A 17,614-nucleotide genomic window follows, 5' to 3' on the forward strand; every position below is an offset into this window, starting at 1 on the left:
AGCAAAGCAGAAGTAGAGGCTCAGGTCTGAATTTAAGTAGAGCTGCTGGAGGTGTGGGTGGGGAGCACAGGTGCAGGCAGTTGGGAAGTTAGTGCCCATTGGTGCCCATGCAGGTGGGGTCGTGCTTCAGGGCTGCTGTTGCAGGATGGACAGCACCCACTGTATGGAGTACAGTGGCCAGCCATGCATACTTGAGACAATGGGACATCAGATGGTCTTTCTGCACTTGCACTGTGCAGATCCCCTCCAGCCATCCCAGCCGGGGAGAGTAATGTGATTGTGATGTCATATTTTGCCCCCATACTTTATTATAAGGTACTTTTAAAGTTCTCTTCCTGGCTTATTCCCTAGTGCCCTATGTTCTTTATCATGCAAAGATTAGACACACTTTGTCCCACTGCAGGGTAGCAGTGAGTCGATACAAAAGCAGAAGGCTTACACTCTGACAACTCACAGGAGACATTGTCCCTGTGGTGTAAAGCTTTCCTTTATTCCCCCAAAAGTTTCTCTTCCTTCCTCTTCATGCATCCGTGCACGTGTTGCCAGCCAGGGAAGGGGAACAAGGAGCTGCAAAGCAAGGAGCTGCTTCATTTACTGCAGAAGGAGATACGAGTGGATCTTTTACTTCTGCTTATGAAATCCCATTTATGACAATATTCACACCTACAAGCAGCTGGCACCCTTCTTCGGATGCCAGAGGCTCTGCTGGTGATGAGTTTCTGGCTGCAAGCATTACCACTCGCAACTGATATGTTAATGCAATTAGAGGCAGTGCCAAGTGCAAAGCAGTATTTGTCCTGATATTATTGGTGATAAAGGAGCCTCTTGTGTGAGAAGCAAGTCCATTTCCAATCCATCTGTATCTATATCTAAAAAAGCTTTCATTTTCCCGAGCACGGCAGCAGATTCTCCTGATAAATTGCTGCCATATCTTAGCTCCCAACTACATTACATCCTATTCAAATCCCCTTCATTATAACAAGAAGCAATATGACACCAAAAGCTTGTCTAGGGAATTTATGACGCCGTGGAGACTCTTAGATCCACTAAACCCCATTAATACCATCTCCCATATAAAACATACACCTTATTATGTGCTCCAGTTGTGGGCAGCAGGTTTCCACCAGGGCTCCCATTTTCCATGCCAGGGAGGCACAAGCAGTGCAGGTGGACCAGGAAGTGCCTATTGAAAGCCTCTCTACCTCCAGCCTGGCGCCTGTCACAGCTTCACCTGTGGGGAGGGCTTTGTACAGTGGTTTATCTGCAGTTTGTTAACGGAGCCAAGACAAAAGACTGCACCCCTTTGGCTGAAACCCTTTTTCCAGGCCTCTTTCAAGACACAAAGCTTCAAAAAATTGGATTTAGGGTGGAATGAAATGTTGTGTTGAACCTAAAATGAAACATTGTGTTTTGTTTCCCTTCAAGCCATTTAATTAAAATAAATTTACTCTCAAATTCTCTTGGGAAGGAAAAAAGTGTAACCTGACATTTCAGCAGCGGGGTGACAACGCATGTTGACTTCCTGATCTCTTCTTTTAAATACAGCCCCTGCCTCAAACCTTGCCTTGTTCCTGAGGGCAGTCTCTCTTCCCAGTCCTCATGCCTGGAGCTGGGGAGGCAGATAAAGAGAGAAGAGGTCTGGGGCAGACACTTTGCTTCTCTGAGCATCCCACCCTGTACTTCTGCTGGAGGAGTGAGTGCCACCAGGCAGTGCTGAGGAGCGGTGCAGTGCCCCCACCAACTGCACATGGTCCCACAGTAACCCAAAGCACTGCTGGGATGCTGTGGAGGTGGGAAGCAGTGGCATCCCTCGTTTTGCTTTCTCCCACATGCATGGATGCTCTCCTCCACCTCTCACCCCCCCGGCTTTCCCACCTCGCGCCAGGCTGTGCCCTTCAGGAGTCCAGGTGGCAGCTCGCTGCTGATCAGCCTGCTGCTCATTAGCCTAAGTAAACATGTTTGTGTTTTCCTCTTTTTACCCTTCGTTTAGTCTCATCCCACTGTAGTGTTTACTGTACTGGATTATGCAAATCTAAAGACAACGTACATTGGAAAGCAGGTAAGCAAAGCCTGCGCCCACTGCTCTGGGCCATGCCAAGAATAGGAGCACAGCCTCCCCATGAGTCACCTCTGGTCTGGGGTTCTCCCACCCCACCTTGGGACTTGGCCAGCCTCCTCCACACCCAAATGAGGCCAAGTTGGGCAGCCTCCCACCCAAGAATCCTTCTGGGAGCATGCAATGAGTACAGCCATTCTCAGGGCGGGGGTGGACTAAGACTCCCCCTGAAGAAGTGGGATCTGGCCCTTGAAGCAGATTAGCTCTGCTTTAAGGTGGGTGTTTTTGTGCCAAAGTTGTTAAGATAGTGAAATCCCAGAGAGACGAGCAGCAAGAAGCAGAGGATCTGTGCAGGCCATGGAAGCATAGATTGGTTTGAGTTGGAAGGAGCCTTAAAGATCATCTAGTTCCAACCTCCTGCCATGGGCAGGTCATGCAGACGTGGTGGAATTGAAGAACTTGATACTGAGCTCTTGCATACAGTGGAGTAATCTGTAAATAACTCAGGGTAACTCGAGTGCAACTAGACTTGTTCATGTGGCTTTTAAAGTCATGTAGATCAAGATGAGCAAATGTCTCCATGACAAAATGCCATGGATTATTGATGTTAAGGCCAAAAGGCTACACTGCCCTCCTTTATCACCAGGACCAGATAGTTTTACCAAGCGATTCCTGTATCAAGCCTATAATTTCTGGCTGAGCTAGTGTAGCTCTTTCAGAAAGACATCCAATTTCAAGGAATAAAACTCCAGGTAACGAGGAATCAACCACCTCTTCCATACATTGTTTAATGGATAATTCTCTTCACTGTTGGAATATGTCTTCTTTTCAGGTTGAATTTGTCTAATTTCAGCTTCCAGCCATCAGATCTTGTTACATCTTTGATCGCCAGATTAAAGAGCTCTCTGGTCTCAAATACAGTCTCTTCTGCTGGGTACTTCCAGACTTGTGTCAAGTAACTATTTAAAGTGCTTTTCATTAAACCTTTCATTATAAAACAAGTTTTTTTTTTCACAGTCTCACTAACTTGTATACCTCTTTTTTGGAGTCTTTCCAGATTTCCAGTATGTATGACCCTGAAACTGGACACTGAGCACATTGGTGGTCTTAATAAAAACACTCACAGTCCTGTATGAATGAATGTGAAGCCAGTATGTGTTGTTCTTTGTCATTCTCCTCTATGAGGACCCCAAGTTCATATGTTTTCCACTCAATCCCACTGTGCTTTTCTAATCCATGCCCTGTACAACAGTCCCTCTCTGTATGTAAATCTTTGTTCCTAGATGCATGGATCTCCATTTCACTGTACCAATACTCAGATTCTTGGAACAAATTCAACCTACCATGTGATTCATGCTGCCGCAGTGGCAATTCTCATCCTGCTGAGTTTTATACTAGCCTTAATTCTTATCTCTAAAGAGACTTTTGGGTCATTGATAAATCCAGGATTTTGGCTGCCTTCAGAAAGACCTATCCCTGATCTGATGTTTTGCCCTGGAAACCACTGAGAGCGGTCTCCAGTCCAAGAGTGATGGAGCATCTTCTACAACTTCAATTTTCATTTGGATTTATGGTTCACCCACCATTAATGCTCTCAACTGTCAGAACAAGACACAGCTTCTATCTGGATGGCTGTTTGAATGACAACAAGTTTTTGGGTGGAAGGATGTGCACACGAGTCTTGTGCTAGCAGGAATCTGAAATGTGGCTGTAGTTTTTTATCGGATCTGGAAATTGCTCCCAGGGTCTGCAGGACAGATGTAGGTTTTTAATTACAATTCAGGAAAGCAAAAGGTAGAGGCTCTGAAGAAGAACAAGGGAGGCATACAAATAAGCCCTGACAAGTTTGTCTGGAGAAGAAACAGCTCAATCTGAATTAGCTGTCTGAAGTTAAATATGAATCTGAGGCTGGGGAAGGTGGCTGAGCACGCAGCACGTGTACGTGACAGGAGAAAGAGGAGTGCAAAGTGTGCCAGCCTCAAACCACATTGGGCATCCAAAGGCTCCCAGAGGCTCCCTGGGCAGCCAGCAATGATATGGATTCCTCCAGGGTGGAGCCAGGGGTGGAGCTGCAGTGGGAAATCCCAAAGGTAGAGGATTAATTCTGCAGAGATAATCTCTCTCCATTAAGTAGAGAGGCAACCATGAAACCCTTGTGGTTTCTGGAGGGAGCAATCTTCCCATCTACTTGGTATTCCATTTTGGGATTCCATCAGCACAGGAGAGGAAGATGGAAGGTGATTTATCTGGAAAGCTCCTTTTTAACTACCTCTGCTATTCCACAAAGAAAACAGCAACTCCAACAGATGTAGGAAGCAGAAGAAGAATAAGCAAGAAGCCATTGTATAGCATCAACAAAGCCTAAGAGGGTGTGGAGAAGATGCAAGTAAGTAACTTCCTGAAAGGAGATTGTGGTGGTGTGGTGTTCGACCTCTTCTCCCAGGTAGCAGCAATTAGATAAGAGATAATGGTGTCATGTTGTGGTAGGGGAGGTTAGGATTAGGTTTTAGTGAGAATTCCTTCTCATAAAGAGTAATCGGGCATTGAAACAGAATGCCCAGGGATGCACAGGAGTCACCCTTCCTGGAGGTGTTCAAGGAAAGGATAGATGTAGTACTTAGAGATATGGTTTAGTGGGTAATGTTGCTGATAGGTGGACAGTTGGACTAGATGATCTTAGAATTCTTTTCCAATTGTAATGATTTTAGGATTCTTTGATTCTTCTTGGAGAGGCACACCAAAAGAAGGCAACAGGAAGACATCGCAAGGGAAATCCCGGCTGAACACAAGGAGAAGGTGCTTTCCTATGAGGCAGGTCAAGCACTGAGCAATCTGACTTGATTTTAGATCTGGTCCTGCTTTGAGCAGAAGGTTGGACAGGAGCCGTTTTTACAGCAGTCTTTGTAATAGTAGCAGAACACAGACTAACAGGGAATGGAAGTGGAGGTTGGATAGCTCACATGTTTCTTTGGATGCCCAATACATATTCAGCTAGTCTTCTCAAGATCCTGTGCTGTCATGGCAAATAGACTCAGCGTTGGACTCCAAAGCATTCTGGCACTACTTGATTCTCTAGGCCTGCAGCTGTTCCTCCAAGCTGGGCACTGCAGCCCTGCCAGCTTGCTTGATGAGCACCCAGCTGCATTAAGAGATGCAAACCCCCAGTGGATGAGACACAGAACTGCTGCCATTCCAGACATCAGTTTCGAGAATCAAAAATCAAAATTCTTCTTCAGAATCATAGATCTCAGCTAAAGGCTGCTGACTGGCAATGGTGTGGCCCAAAATGGCTGGAGTGGCTCAGCTCCCCTGAGAGAGTGAAGGAAGTGGTTTGCAAGGAGGAGATAAATAAATAAATAAACAAATAAATAAATAAATCCAGAAGCTGATAATTTCCCTGAAATGGCTGCTAGCAGTGAAAGTTAATTTGTCATTGTTATACTTCTGCATCTACATCCCCGTAGGTGAATATGTGCATTTCAAGGCAACCCCCCAGACAAGCCTAGTTCCCAATTCTAAAATGTTCCTGCTATGTAAAGATTAAAACAATAACATTTTAAGCCTGCGAGCTTAAAATCTGAAGGTGGTGGGGGAAGACTCTGCAGCAGCGCAGGAAGCCCTGCTAATGATGTCAGTAAATTGTATCAGAAGGATTCTCTCATTTTGCGAAGAGAGATGTAATAGCGCAGGCTATTCTCACTGGCACTAAACTCATTAGTTTGTTTACAGTGTGCCTGCACTGCTCTCTGGTACGCTGAAAATCTTATTTTGCCTTTGATATTTCCAGGCAGAAAGAGAAGGGAGAAGTCAAAGATTCCCGGCAATATTTGATCCCCTCCATGTGTCGTTACTGGGTGCTGCCTGCCAGATTGGAGAGGGACTGGGCGCTGGGGACAGCCTGGGGACAAGTGCTGATGAGAGGAAGGAGGAGGGCACACTCTGAAGATACCAAGATGTGGTTCACACACTGTGGCTCTTCCTGCACATCAGCGATCGCCGCCAGCACCAGGAAGTCTTATCTGCCTCCAGCAGGCTCCAGCTTGGTGCCCTCCCAACCCATCACCATCGTCTCATTTTCTCATCCTGCTCTGAAGCATGGGGTGGGATCTGCCTGCCTGTCTGTACTAGTCAGGATGCACTGTCCGAGGAGCTGCGTCACAACACAGCACTGCTTCCACCTGTTTGTCTGGGTGACATTGTCTGGGTGTATGGTCATTTTCCAGCACCTAAATATAATAATTCTGGCTCCTGAGTGTGATAAAAAAAACAGTGGGAGCTCAGCTCTGAGAATGCTGCAGTGAATGGGCATCACCCAACAGTCTTTGCCCACCCATTTTTGGCTTAATGGGCATCACCCAACAGCCTTTGCCCACCCATTTCTGGCTGAATGGGCATCACCCAACAGCCTTCACCCATCCACTGTAGAGTAAATGGTCATCATCAAACAGCCTTTGCCCATCCATTTTTGCCTGAATGGGCATCACCAAACAGTCATCATTTGCCCGTTGCTGGCTGAATGGGAAATGGAAACTCAGACCTAAGGATGCTGCAGGGAATGTGCATCACTCAACAGCCCTCACCCACCAGTTGTTGGGTGAATAGGCAATGGGATCTCAGCCTTGAGGAAGCTGCAGTGAATGGGCATCACCTAACTGCTTTCACCTGCCCATTGGGTGGGCCCCAGTTGGGCTGTGGCTCATACAGCATGCATGGAAGAAGTTCTGGCCTCTGGGATAGACCCCAGATGACATGCCCTTGCCTTGGGAAGATGAGTTCTTCCCACCAATGATGGGAGTGGAGCAAGAAGATGAATAAAAGTGAGTGAATAGAGTAGATTTGACCAGTTGGCATGAAATAGGGCTCTTTGCCCCTCACACAGCTCTGGGGCCCTGCTTGCTCCAGTAAAGAGGTCCTCCTGGATGCTCTGGGGCTTCTTGGTATAGAAAAAGCCTGTCTGGCTTTCCATGGTCTAGAACCACTTCTCTCTTCGAGAGCCATTCTCAGGGCTGTGCTTGGGAGGGAAGACTTGCTCCCAGCCTCCGCCGTGGTTATTTGTGGCCATATAACACAATCAGCTTGCAAGGTTACTTACTCATCTCATTATGCAAGCATAAACTCTAGGCAGACAAATATAAACTAAAATAAGGTTTATGCCTTATTGAGAAAGCTTATTGCATCTCCTAAATTGGAATAAAATATGAAACAGGTGAAACACTTTGCTACCATTACAAGAGGGCTCCCAGAGCTATAGGAAGAGCTCCCACTGGTGTCAGTGGGGTCAGGGACCAGTCTGTCCAGTGCTGGCAGCAGAAGAGCCAGAGATGGGAATGTTGCACTGGGAGGCAGAGGCAGCAGGATGAATGTGGCAGTGGGATGGATGTGGCAGTGGGATGCAGCTGTGGCAGATGGGTGACATCTGCTACATCTGCATTGGTCCGGTACCTGCCTCAGTTTCCCAACATCTGGCTCTGAATGACAGCGCTTGCTCCCATGCCAGCAGTTAATGAGATCGTGTTAGTACATGGCTCTGAACACAAATGTCTCTGTGATGTGTAAGTGCTAACTACTATTAGCAAGTAACAGCAGCTCTCCTTTGGTACAGGGCTCTGCTGACTTTGCCTGAGGCCATTCAAACCCAGTGAAGCATCACCCTCAGCAGCACTACCTGCGCCGTGGCAGACCTCCACGTCCCACAGTGATCAGGAAGCCAGCCCAGCTGCCCAGAGATGGAGCTGTGACTCCAGAATCACAGACAGGGTTGGTGTAGGAGCCCTGGGGACTGGGAGGTGGGAGAGACACCCATGGGAGACAAGGTGTTCCACCTGCACAGTGGGACAGATAGGGGCTGTGCAATGTTGATCCCATGCTCTTAGCCTGTGTCACCTTGTTCCTCTGGAAAGGATGTGATCAGTGAACTCTCATTTTCTTTCTCTGGCTGTTTCTGTAGCCTACAGACACCTGTGTCATAAGGTGGGAAGTGGAGCTGTCCTCAAAGCCTCAGTCAATGCCCATGGTAGGTGATGCTCCCCCTGCAATGGCATGTCATGCTGCCTGCCCACCATCCATCCACATCTCAGCCGCTTCTGCACTCACCCTTACGACCATGCTCTTCCCCATCCTTCCTCTTCATGTAACGTGATTGTCTCTGTGCTAGATCCTGCCTGGAGACAGATGATGTGCTGGGCAGGAATGGCAAAGTTTATTAAGTTGGTGTGGGAAGCTCTAGCAGGCTGGGTTCACAATTAGGCTCCCAAAGGCAAGAACATAAAGCATTCAGACACTTGGGATACGGGGCTGATTACCAGCATCTTTCATCATTAAATATTAACACCCAGGCTGCTTAAAGGCCAGTGAAAGAATTATAGAATTTAATACCTATCACGCTCTATCAATAGGCCGGGAGAAATATGGTCCTTTCGCCTATGTTTTTTTTTTAATGCTTCAATGTAAACTAGAAGACTGGCAAAATTAAACAGCACAATTCTTGGTTAGGAGCCACTGGGAATTGCAAACAGGGAGCACCAGGGATCAGACTTGTTTGATATGCTAGGGGAGAGAGCTCATTAAAACATAGGCATCGGTACCAGAAGGAGAGGAAATTAAAGCATAATTTAAGAAAAGGACTCCATCTACAGAGCGTGGCTCCAGCCTCAGTACTCCCCAGTGTGGCTGTCAGCTCCCTGGGACCCTGAGCCAGCTGCAGCCTGATGCCCTGGGCAAACAGAACAGCTGCATCTGAAGAAGCCTGAGTGTGCTGGGGAACTCAACATGGTGTGAAGCCCTCCCTGGTGTCCTCATCCCCTTTCGCCCTTGCACACACCTGGGGTGGAATGGCAAGGACGGATGGCTGGAGCTCCCCAGTGTCACTGATGGTATTCTTAACCACCGTAGAGAGCTGGGGAAAACCCAGCAGCCAGGAAAAGATTGTACTCTGAGTGTGGCACACTGTTTGCTTTGATTCTTTCTTCTGTGCTACTGTGCCAGGACATCCTACAGCACAGCCACAAGATACAAAGCCACCAATGTTCCCAGCCATCCCTGGGGAGAATTCATCCCTGCATGGGGAGAGATTTGCAAAGCCCCCATGGCGCAGAAGGACTCAACAGGAGCTAACCAGCTGTGGGTACAATACCACTTGTGCCTTGCTTGTTATCATCCTGTAATCTTACAAGCTGCTCCCAGTGCAGTTCTATGGGCAGAAGTTTAATGGATGTGCTACTACTTGGGCAGCTTAACAGGAGAGCCAGGGTTGGCCCAGGGCTGTCCAAAGCAAACTGTCCTCTTTGCTGCCCTGTGTGCAGTGATGACTTTTTACTGCTTACTACGTGGATAAAGACAGCCCAGAAGTTTCTGCTGCAAGAAAACAATGTACTTCTTCCCTTTGTGTTTTCTACAGGAGCACCAGGATGGCTCTGACTTGCAGAAGCCCTGTCAGCTCCTGCCCAACCTGAACCAGAAGAGTAAACCCATCAGCAAGGCTGCCACCCTACCAAGCTCTTTCCAAGCTTCCCTCATAGCCACACTTCAACAGCAACTCAGAAACTGCAGCTCGGACAATAGGACCAAAACAGCCATGTTCACATGATGGGAGGCAGTGTGTCAGCACACAGAAAGATGGTTCATACGGCCAAAACGCCACTGATGTTCGGACTTTGCACCACCAGGATGCACATCCACCAGGCAGGGCTGTGATTTTCCATCTTGCCTCTGTGTGTTTCCCTTTGCCTCCTTCCCACCTGTGTTGGTGCATGTGCAGGTGGGCAGCCAGCCATGGAACTAATGGGAGCATTGTCACCGGGTGGGTCAGCAGAGGTGCGAGCTGCAGCATCAGGAAGGCAGATCCAGACATGCATGACTCCGGGGAGCCTGATTGAAATAACTAATTAGCTTCTCGCAGCCACTCGCTTTTGCAAGAATAAGACCATGTCCCACTCCATATTTCCTAATGAATCCCACTCTATGTTTTCTAATGATTTGTTTAACTGGGCTCTCTGTGTCCCAGGCTGCCGCGCCAGCGTGGCCCTACGCAGCCTACCCAGGTGCTGGGGGAAGCTTTTCATACTCTCAAATTTACCTTCCCATGCTGGTAAGTGTTGCTTTTTTATTATTTTTCCCATCACAGTAATGTAAATTCCACCTCTCAGTGCCATTCAAAACAATTCCCCCCTTCCCATGTTTATGCATACAGCTGTATACAGATGGTTACCATTTTTTCTACTCTTCTGAGCACCCCTCAGGGTGCCTAAATAGGTGAGCTCTTCCCTTCTCCTGCTGGCGCAGCCCATCCTGGCCTCACTAACTGATGCTGTGGATCTGGACTCACATTTTACATCCCCAGTGCCACATTCCCATTACCCACACAGACGCCGATCCCACAAACATTTGTAGATGCAAACATCCTTCCAGCTGCAGAAAGTTATACAGAACTCAGGAGGGCTGCCTGCAAATAACATTATTCCTGTGCAAGAAGTATTAGGAATATTTTGATCAAATCATCTATTTTAATTGTTATTTTCAAAGGCAATCACTCTGCAGCATTTTTTCTTTTTAAATCACATTGTTTGTGTCTTGCTGCTCCATTATCTCTTGGCTGTGTGGAGGTACAGGCTTTCTTCTCTATTTATGCTGTTCTCTTACTCTATTATGTCTGAGGTCATACCAACTTATGACAGTTGCCAAAATCATGTTTCTTTCTCCGTATACATTTTCATACCAACACTCGTCTTTTTTTTTCCCCAGTGTTTTATTCTCCATTACACAAATCTTTCCCCGGGGAACTGCCAGTGCAACAATAAATCACTGCTCATTCTCTTCCCCGCTCCTCACACCCCTTCTTTACACAAATTTAATTTATCACACATTGATTTGTATACTGCTTATCAAGAACACTTCTTAAAGCATTCTGTGTTATTCCTGGTCTCCTAAACTCAACATCTCTGAGCCGACAATGATTTCACACTCCTCTTTGTTGACTGCAAAGCTTCTCTTTTCTCTCTGAGACACACTGGCAGAAGGTCCCTGCATTGTGCTGCTGTGTGCTTGGCCGTACTGTTAGCTAACACAGCTTGTTAGCCCGTCCTTTTTTTCCTCCAAGCCTTAAGAAATCCTGTGTTGCCTCCCTCTATTGTATTTGCCATAGCAGTTTTGTGAACTCTGGCTCCTCGAGAGCCCATACTGATGTTGTCCTGCCTGCTCCTTTTCTCCTCGCATCTCCCTTTCACAGCAGGTCTGTGCTCTGCTATGGCTTCATTATCATGCTTTTTAAGATTCCCCCAGGAGCTGCAGCACCAGTGGATTTTAATATCCCACCCATGACAATGTTGTCATTGGTATTATCACCACTCCAACCAGGACTGGTACACCATAGGCAGAACGAGTGGCTCCATACAGGTCAAGAACACCCCTGTTTCACGCAGCTTAATCTGAGATACCAGAAAGCAGGCAATAATTGAAGACAGTGACTCTGCACATGCATGTGGAAACAGCAAGCATGTTTGTCATTAACAAATTGCAGGGTGGCTTGAAGCAGGGCTCCTGCAGACCCAGCAGGGATGCAGAGAGCTGGGGATGCTGCATGAGGATGCTCCAGTGGGTAACCAGCAGCCCCTGTGCACAAGCCCTGGGGATTTGCTGGGGTTTTTAACATCTGAGGTTGGAAGATTGGGTCTCATTCCACGTGGCTGCCTACTGTGCAGCTCCTGCCCCCTCCGAGCTGTGCAGTATTGAGGAAACCATGGAAAGTGGCCACTTCTCCTTTTTCAGAGAGTAGCCTGTACTGGAAGGAACCTCAAAGGTCACCCTGCTCCAACTCCCTGCCATGGCAGGACTACCTACTGCTAGATCAAGCACTATAGATGAGGTTGTCCAGGGCACCATCCAGTCTGGCCTTGGGCATCTCCAGGGACAGGAATTCAGTGTAGCTGGAGATGTTCAGGGAAAGCTTCATGTGGGATAAGCTAAGGGCAGCACAGCTTACGTTGGCTGAGTGGGTCACCGTGCAACGGAAATTGCTGCAGTGTGAGAGGGGGAGGGGGGCTCAGAAGCAGAAACTGAAGTAAATCGTGTTCTGAACAATATAATACAATACCACCATATCTCCCTGCAACATCCACCGACAACCAGGGACGAAGGTGGAGAGATGACAAAGAAGAAGAAATTCTATAAAGAGCCCTTCTGTTTTGACAAGTTAAAAAAAAAGTATATGCAGTCAAAGATTAAATGCCAGTTTGAAGAGGCATTCATACATACTTCAAGGAACAGCTCCAATATAGAAAACAAGAAAAGAACATTTCTGAGGACTTCAATTAAGTACAAGGTAACTTGGAGTCATTCCCATCCGTTCCTTAAATTTTCCAGACTATCTTCTCCCTTTTATTTTATGTATGGCGCTCAGAAAGGCTTTGCTACATCAAAGATACTTTTTGTCTCCTTTGTTCAAATGTATAAATTTGCCTACAAAAATTAGAAATATCATCAACGGCGAAAAATAATTTATTTGTAAAAGGAACTAACTTTTGTTTGAACTAGAGCTGGGAATTGAGATAATGTCTATGAATTGTGGAATGAATAGATGGAAGTATCTGAATTTATGGAAATATATGAATTCTTCTTTGCTGATAGAAAATTATAGTCAGGGCCCATCGCAGGACAAATTAATATTCGGCATAATCTCATTCCCACAGTGGAAACCGAAGAGGCAATTGATCTTATTTCCACTGCAATCAATGGGCAAGCTGTGCGAGCAGCTCTGTGAGCCCATGGCACACCTGGGCTCATGCAGCCCCTCTCCTCCAGCCCGCCTCCACCAGCCTTTGTTGCTGCTCGGATTAGCTTGGAATTTACCATCCCACTCCAGCTCCTTATTTTTTCTGTTTTAAGTCACATTAAACATGCTCCATGTGAGCATCGGTAATTATGCTTATCCCCCTGAGGTAACCTTTTTAGATGTATCCTCTGGATCTTCAATCCCCCCCTGAAGTAAGATGTTCTTCTTAATCAAGGTTGCCATGAAAAGCTCAGCACTTGCAGACTCGTGTGGAGGAATATTAGTGTTAACAGACATTATTTTTTATTTCTCTTTCAAATGCATTGATTTTTTATCTGTTTTATTCCAGGATGGAGCTGTGGCACCTATTTTACATTCTGAGTCTGCCACGGGAGCTGTAATAACACCAAGCAATGCATACTCAAGCCAGCGTGCCTCCAGAGGGGTCAGCTTGTACCCAATCATGCCAGCATCCAGAGAGCATGGGAAGGTGGCAACTGGAAGGCTGGGGATGGCTGGGTTTGGTGGTGGTGACCAGCAGAGAGGCTGCAGCTGCTGTGTTGGCAGAGGAGCCAAACCGAAACTGGAGGGCAAGGGTAACTACTCCCAGAGAGAGGCAGCCTTGGTATGATCAATCTCCACTTCTCAAATCAGACCCCAAATGATGCGGCCCACAGGAAAAAGAGGCTCAGCAAAGAGGCTCTGTTAGGAGGATGCAATTCACCATGCGAGCAGGCTTCTGAATTGGGCAATGCTGCTTGCAGGGGGACAAATCGATTCAGAAACTACTGACCCAGGATTACAAAACAAACAATGACAGTCACTTGCAAGCTCACAACAGCCTCTCATCCCCTGTCTCTCATCCCGGCTGCTGAACACACTGTGCTTTGTCGCGGGAGGAGCGCAATGCTAGCAAACCTTTATTCTCATATCCAAAGTGCTCGGTGTGGGGGCGGCAGCTGGGGAGAAATCTCAATACAGATATAATATAAAACAGTGCTACAGGAAAAAAAAAAAATAGTACTTAAAGCTCCAGTCTCATTCTTTAGGGAAAAGCAGACTGGGATAGGATACGCAAACAATAGCTGCATCTCTATGCAATCTTTCCTGCTAGGCACAGCTAGCCCATAGCTCTCTGAGCAAAGCCCGCCTGGGTCCATCAGCCTCTTGCTGGAGCAGGAGGGTGTTTTGGTATCTAAAGGGACGCATGTCTGTCCTGGGTGGTGTGTGGGAGCCTACAAGACGTTGCAGGTGGGAAGTCATAGAATATTTAGGTGAGTACCCATAGGATACTGTGTGTGGGAACCCATAGGATATAGCAGATGGACTCCATGGCCACTGCAGTGCAGAGGAGTTAACTATAGGGAAGGTTTCTGAGACTAAATAAAAAGGCAGAATGGGAAACATGGGTTCCCTTAGGGCTTGAGAAAAAGAATTGTAGGAGCTGTGAACAGGGAACCAGGAGAGAAATGGATGTGGAATGAGGGTGGGAAGCTGCGTCCAAACCATACTTCATTTGTCACTTCTGATCATAGAATCATAGAATCACAGAATCGTAGAATCACAGAATCATAGAATCACAGAGTGGCTTGGGTTGGAAGGGACCTTAAAGTAGACCATCTACTTTCAATCCCTCTGCCATGGACAGGGTTGCCGCCCACCAGGTTGCCCAGGGCCCCACCCAGCCTGGCTTTGAATTCCTCCGAGGATGGGGCATCCAAAACTTCTTTGGGCAACTTGTTCCAGTGCCTCACCAAACAGGTTGCTCAATATTATTTAGAGGTTGGTGGCTTTGGCAAAGAAACCACAAGTAATTAACCTTGAGCTGCTAATGAGTCAGCTCAGCTGAGGTCATTGGTCTTGCTAATTAGTCCTGTCCTGCTAAGGACAGGACTTCAGACTGGAAGACCAGTGGTGTGAACCACCATGACCAATGCTACATTATGCTGCTGAGGAGATAAGAGAATTATGATAGGAAGCCAATAATAAAAACCACTTTGACATGTTCTAGGTGAAAGATAATGCTTAATGGTTATTAAGCATCTTGTTTAGGTTCGTGGCTACAGTTCCTCATAACTCCTGCTTGGTGAGAACTGAGACTTCCCATACGGCTGTGTGTCTGGCATCTCAATAACTGACTTGTCTTAATCAGGGCAAATGGTCAAGTTTGAGATGAGTGGTGCAATACAAATGTCCAATGTGCCTCTCCTGCTCTCTTTTCCCCAGCACAGATGTGGACTTGGCCCTTTAAGCTGATGGCAGCAGATCCTGTCCTTGCCCAAGGCTGTGTCTTGACCTGCTCAGATGGATGTAAGGGTGTAAATCTATGTCTGTGCAGGTGCTAACTTGGGCTTTGGCAAATTGCTCTGGTTCACTTGCATAACCTGATTGAGGGGCTGCTGAGGTAGCTCTCATTTCTCATGAGGCCACAAGATAAAATATCACTCACATCCCAGCTCTTCTCAGACATGGCACTAAGTGGTATGGGAGATAGGAAATATGACATCATTTTTCTTTAAAAAGGGCATAAGGAACTGGAGACAAGTAAGTGTGCTTTCTGTGACAGGCAAATTTGAAGGAACAGTAATATACAACAGAGTTAACAGGAGTCTAGGTAGATCTGGATATAGTGGGGAAGAGTCAACTTGGCTTCTCAGGAGGGAAGTCATATCTCATAAATCTATTAGACTTCTTTGAAGGTGTCAACACAAGTCCAGGCAAGAATTAGCTGGTTGCTGTAGTTAAATTGCATTTTCCAAAAGTTACTTTCAAGGTCTCTCACAGGAGGTGCTTAGAGACAGTGTGAAGTTATGGAATATGAGAGGTTCGTATAAGTGGTTAAAAGTATGCAATCAAGGAGAGAAACGCTAACCAGTGTTTGAGCTGCCCAAAGACTAGTTATGGGTCCCTAAGAGGCCTGTGCTGGAATCTCTGCTGTGTGACACGTTCATCAATGATCTGGAAAAGTGGTGGATAATGAAGTGACATTGTTTGCCTATGCGACAAAATTATTCAGGATCATGAAATCTAACGCTGACAGTGAAAAGCTCTGGAGGATCTTCGGAGACTGAGTTACTGGCAATAAAACAGAAGATGAAATTCAGTGTAAATAAATGTAAGGGAATGACAGTAAAGGTGAAAAGAATCCAGAATGGCAACCCAGTTCAAACAGACAACAGTAAGCACTGAATTATCTACTACCACTTATCAGAGAGTTCATGGAGGGCGCCCAGGGAAAGCTGCTCACATGCATGCCTGGTCAACAAGCAAGGAGGATAGCAGGCATTGCTCAAGGGACCACATATGGCGATTGTCATCCTAACCAGTGTGGAGACCCACGATCCATCTTCATTACCAATGGTATCCTGGGCTGCGTCAGCAGAGGGGCATCAGCAGGGTGAGGGAGGTGACTGTCCTCTACTCTGCCTTTGTGAGGACCCAGCTGGAGTACTGCGTGCAGGTCTGGGGCCCCCAGTACAAGATGGATGTGAAACTGTCGGAGTGGGTCCAGAGGAGGGCCATGAAGATGCTCAGAGGGCTGGAACACCTACCCTATGAAGACAGGCTGGGGGAGCTTGGAGTCTGGAGAAGCAGGGATGCAGGGAGATCTCACTGCAGCCTTCCAGTACTTGTGGGGAGCTTTTAAGCATGAAAGGGAGTGACATTTTACATGGTCTGATAATGATAAGACAAGAAAGAATAGTTTTAAACTAAAAGAGGGGAAATTTAGGTCAGGTGATAGGAAGAAATTCTTTAGTCAGAGGCCCCAGTGCTGCTGCCCAGAGAGCTGCAAATACCCCATCCTAGGAGGTACCCAAGGCCATGGATGGGGCCCTGGGCAGCCTGAGCTGGTGGTTGTAAACTCTGTCCGTGGCAAGGGGTTGGAAATAGATGATCTTTCAGTTCCCTTCCAACCTGAGCCATTCTATTGTTTTCTGATTCATTTTAAATACTGAGTGTACTTCTGGTCTTGCATCTCAAAAATGACATAGTGATGCTCCTGATGCTGAGATACTGAACAGACCAAGGCTTTTCAGCTCAGACAGGCCATGGAGGTCTATCCCAAATATTTTTGAGAAAGCAGATTGAAGTTGGTGACTCCCTGCTTATAATCAGAACTGAAAGAATTTGAAATACTGGACTAACCCACAACAGTATGGCCAAAAAAAATGGATTACATGAAACACTCTTCCACATTCCTTCACACAGCAGAGCTGTAGCCAGCCTGGATGCAATAGAAATTCTGTAGCAAATGCTTGAAGTTCAATTCTAATCCAATGTGGGACAATGCAGCTGAGGAACACAACAAAGGAAATCCTTTCTTTTCACTTGTATGTAAGATGAGAAGTGGAAAATGTATATTTTGTCAGAGGAGAATTATACAAAAATAAATGTGCTTCAGGAGTGAGGTCTATAGACACAAGCTCAGAGGAAGAGATGAAAGCGTGTGTTGTGCAGCTCCAGGAGGATGCACAAGGAGAGGCTACCTTTGCTGCCCCATCTCCAGAGGCCAGGCAGGAGGGATGCTGCCAGCCTTGCTGCCCACGGAGCTGCCAAGTGTTTGCTTCTGCTGGGATGCCGAGGTAGCGTGCTGCTCCCCGATGTTTGGCTCTCCTGAATGCAGTGCTCAGTTCCTTCCTTTCTTCTTTTTTTCCAGCGAGACACAATTAGAAATAACCCGTCAGAGTAAAATAACCAAAACTCACATTCTGTCTAAAAGTCTATTTCAAGAAGAAAGAAGATTGCGTGTGAAGAAAACGCTCACCAGTGAGGTTCGACATCAAAAGAATGTT

This window comes from Gallus gallus, chromosome 13 (assembly GCF_016699485.2).
Source record: "Gallus gallus isolate bGalGal1 chromosome 13, bGalGal1.mat.broiler.GRCg7b, whole genome shotgun sequence".
In the NCBI taxonomy this organism is placed as follows: domain Eukaryota; kingdom Metazoa; phylum Chordata; class Aves; order Galliformes; family Phasianidae; genus Gallus; species Gallus gallus.